Source organism: Octopus bimaculoides, chromosome 30, assembly GCF_001194135.2.
Source record: "Octopus bimaculoides isolate UCB-OBI-ISO-001 chromosome 30, ASM119413v2, whole genome shotgun sequence".
Lineage (NCBI taxonomy): Eukaryota > Metazoa > Mollusca > Cephalopoda > Octopoda > Octopodidae > Octopus > Octopus bimaculoides.
In genome coordinates this window covers 8,051,708-8,056,243 of record NC_069010.1, presented here as the reverse complement: position 1 = coordinate 8,056,243, position 4,536 = coordinate 8,051,708, and positions in this window count along the sequence as shown.

Genomic DNA, 4,536 nt, shown 5'->3' with positions numbered 1-4,536 from the left:
CAGAACATAAAGACAGACGAAACACCGCTAAGCATTTCGCCCAGCATGCCGCCTTTCCATGTTTCTTTACTCTTTTTTTACTTGTTTCAGTCATTTGACTGCGGCCATGCTGGAGCACCGCCTTTAGTCGAGCAAATCAACCCCAGGACTTATTCTTTCGGTCTCTTTAGCCAAACCGCTAAGCTATGGGGACGTAAGCACACCACCATCAGTTGTCAAGCGATGGTGGAGGGACAAACACACACACACATATATAAGACGGGCTTCTTTCAGTTTCCGTCTACCAAATCCACTCACAAGGCTTTAGTCGGCCCGAGGCTATAGTAGAAGACACTTGCCCAAGGTGCCACGCAGTGGGACTGAACCTGGAACCATGTGGTTGGTAAGCAAGCTACTTACCACACAGCCACTCCAACCTTTTTGATATCAAAGCCACCTGAAATCATCCTTGATTCTATGATAGTCTTCTTAAGTGTTCAGATTGCTCTGTCAAATGTAATCCTTCTTTATCCACATTGTTCTGAATTAATCATGCATTATCTCATAGCTTTGAAATTTTGATGAGGCAACTGTTAAATGTTTTAGAATGACATTGCAGGGTAGGTGTGAGAAACTAGATCTGGCCAGTCTAAACATAAAACAGGTAGAATATTTTTACCAAATATGACCGGTTTAAATGCTAACGGGTTGAAGTGATCCAATTTAAAACATCCCATCAAAATTTCATGTTGATTTGGTCCAAACACTAGTTTGTTATTTTGCTGAATTCTCTGTTATATCCATAAATAGCATAAAAGCCACACCCTGTGTCGACTTCTAAGCTGGCTCCATGTAGTGGGCTAATTGGGTTTGTTGCCCAAAACTAAAGAGAGCTAAATAGCATGACTATATGCCCTGGTGGTGTTTGATCAGAGGTTAAGGCCAGTTGATAGTAAATTCTGTAATGTAGTCATTCTATTGTTCTAGTTCCCATTTCAATTCCAACTGTTGACCAATTTGTCGTAAAGGTCTTATCTGGATGTAAAATTAAGGGAGTGAATATCATTTATCTCCCCTTGATCTCTGATGTCACCTGACAAACGCCATATAAGATGGCGTGAATCAGACAAGCTTTACCTGCTAGAAATAGCAACCCAAATGCCTTTAAGTCAGATTCCCAATGCTGGATGTTCAAGAACCAAATGAAGGGCAGATTTTCAATCCCAGGGTCATCCTGATTCCAAAAAGGTTATATGTTTATGTAGAGCAAATGCAGACTAAGATACAGGGGTTCCAGGTGGGCAGACAGAATTTCACTTTTATTATTATAAATTCAAACATTGGCTGTGTATTCCAACAGAAATGTGGTGACAAAAGGTTAAGATATTAACAAACAGTTATCAGTTCAAGTTGTGTCTTTTACCCATTTCAGTCACTGGACTGTGGCTATGCTGGGGCATTGCCCTGAAGGGTTTAGTCAGTCAAATCAAACCCCTATACTTATTTTTTTTAAATCTGGTTGTTATTCTATCGATCCCTTTCACCAAACTGCTAAATTATAGGGATGTAAACAAACCAACAGAAGTTGTTTGGGTGTGGTTGACAAATACAAAGATACATATACGATAGGCTTCGACACAGTTTCTGTTTACTAAATTGGTCAGCCTAGGGCTATGGGAGAAGACACTTGACCGTCTTGCCATGCTGTGGGACTGAACCCGGAACAATGTGGTTACAAAATGAGCTTAACCGCACAGCCATTCCTGCAACATGTGGCTGAAGTATTTGACCAGAGGGAGAAGATGAGGATGGCGGCTTCAAGCATTGGACAGTGCTTCACAAAGTAGGTAGTGGGAGATTTTATATGGCTACCGGAGACAAAGGGTGAGAAGCAGTTGGTGCATTTGTACAGTGCCTTTTTTTTGAGGGGGAAGGGGTCCCCCTTACATTTTAGTTTTTGTATCCAATTTGTTTAAATGGAAACAGACTTTGAATTGGGAATAAAACATAACTGAATAATACTAGGCTTAAAGAATAAGTCCTGCTGTCGATTTCATCATCATCATCATCATCATTTATTGTCCACTCCCCATGGTGGCATGGGTTGGACAGTTTGACAGGAGCTGGAGAAATACTCTTTTACTTGTTTCAGTCATTTGACTGTGACCATGCTGGTGCACCGCCTTTAGTCGAGCAAATCGACCCCAGGACTTATTCTTTGTAAGCCCAGTACTTATTCTATCGGTCTCTTATGCCGAACCGCTAAGTAACAGGGCCGTAAACACACCAACATTGGTTGTCAAGCGATGTTGGGGGACACACACAGACACTCGTACATATATACGACGGACTTTTTTCAGTTTCCGTCTACCAAATCCACTCACAAGGCTATAGTAGAAGACACTTGCCCAAGGTGCCACGCAGTGGGACTGAACCCAGAGCCATGAGGTTGGTAAGCAAGCTACTTACCACACAGCCACTCCTGCACCTACATGCACAGGTTCAAGTCTGATTTGGCATGGCTTCTACAGCTGGATGCCTTTCCTAACACCAACCACTCTAGGAGTGTAATGGGTGCTTTTTACGTGCCACTAGCATGTGTGCCATTTACAGGACACCAGCAACAACTATGATTCGCAGGTGGGTGTCACTTACATGGCAGCAACTATTCATGGGTGCTATTTGTATGGCACCAGCAATGACCACAACTCACAGGTGCCATTTATATGGTACCATCAACGACTATGATGCAAATGTATCGTTTACATGGCACTGGCACAATTCCACTTCGTCTGACAAGTCTTCTTACACGCAGCATATCACCAGAGGTCTCGGTCACTTGTCATCACCTCTGTGATGGTGAACTGTGAAAGGCACTCATGCCAGTGATACGTAAATGGCGCCCAAGCACCCACTACACTCTTGGAGTGGTTGGCGTTAGTAAGGCATCCAGCTGTAGAAACATTGCCAGATCAGATTGGAGCCTGGTGCAGCCTTCTGGCTTTACCAGACATCTGCTCAACTCATGCCAGCATAGAAAACGGATGTCAAATGATGATGACGAGGATAGTAATATGTGAAAGACACTAGTGCTGGTGATATGTAAAATGCACCCACTACACTCTTGGAGAGGTTGGTATTAGGAAAGGCATCCAGCTGTAGAAACCAAGCCAGAATCAGACAGGAGCTTGATGTAGTTCTCCAGCTTACCAGTTCCGGTTAAACCAATGCCAGCATGGAGAGCAGACGCTAAATGATCATGATGATACTCAGATAATGAAAAACATTGTAGTAATTCCAAAATTAAATGTCAAAGGGTAAGCTATAATTCCAGTTGTCCACAATGTAAATGAGACTGTCCTAAAAACAAAAGCCTGAAGGGAAAAAAAAAAAAAAAAATCCATTAAATGAGCCAATCTATAAGAAATGTCAGCTGACAGTCAAAGTGGCAACTGATTGGATGAATAGGTGTCAGCTGACTCGATGAAACTTCACCAATATATTTTAGAAGCAAGAGGGCTGATACTTGTCAGCCTTGAGAACCCCAGCCCTACATATTATCCAAATGTGTCCTTAAAACATAAGGGTGTGATTCGAGAAGAGATTTGGTACATAGAAACCTCTGTTGCAGTCTTAGCAAGTTCTGCCGACTTCTGGAAGTCAAAAGAATCTGGCAAATGGTTACAATGACATTTCAGTCATAATTATCTTTTATTCAAGCATATTTATAAGATAGCTCTGTGTTATTTGAGGATGTCAGTCATAATGTGCAGTCAATGTTGTGATTGTGGGTATTGTATCTTACTCTGGTAGCCATGATATTTTCTTGGAATCAAATGCAGTGCATCTCTTCTGCACCAGGATGGTAATACACTGCTTCAACTATCATGCTATCTCTAATAACTCTGCAAGACACCAAATTCGAACCGTCTACCTTGACTGTGACTCTAACACATAACTGACACTTGATTCCAACTGAGAACTTGTACAACGACTGACACATGACTCTCCGAACTGGTTAACGTTGTCTTACTTTATAGTGGCTCTCTCATACCACTTGTCCCATGGGAGGGGTGTACCATTTCCACTACAACAACGACTTAGCTGCTACTTGTATTTAGTCAAGAGACTACACGAGAGATCAGTCATAATTAAAGTGATAATTAGATCAACTTTCCTTACAGCTCCATCCAGGGAAACAATACAAATGATCTCTTCAGAAATGGGACAAATATAATCAATGGACATCAAATGACCTAGGAATCAGTCACAGACATTTCCAAACTCACTCTAGTTGAAAAGATTCAAGACTCCTTCTCTTTTTTTCTCTGAAAAAAAAATTTGTAAAATTTTAATTTTTCAAAAAAAAAACAAAAAAATAAAAACCACACCCCTCTCCCATCCGTCCTCTGAAATTAAAGTGTTTTCTCTACTATTGTTTCATGATGAACATAACCCTACATGTTGTGTTTGGGGGTCTTTTGGAATTAAGAGAGGTATGAAAAAATTAGATTTTTTTTGCCCCTTCCCCACCACAAATAAACAAAATGATATTAA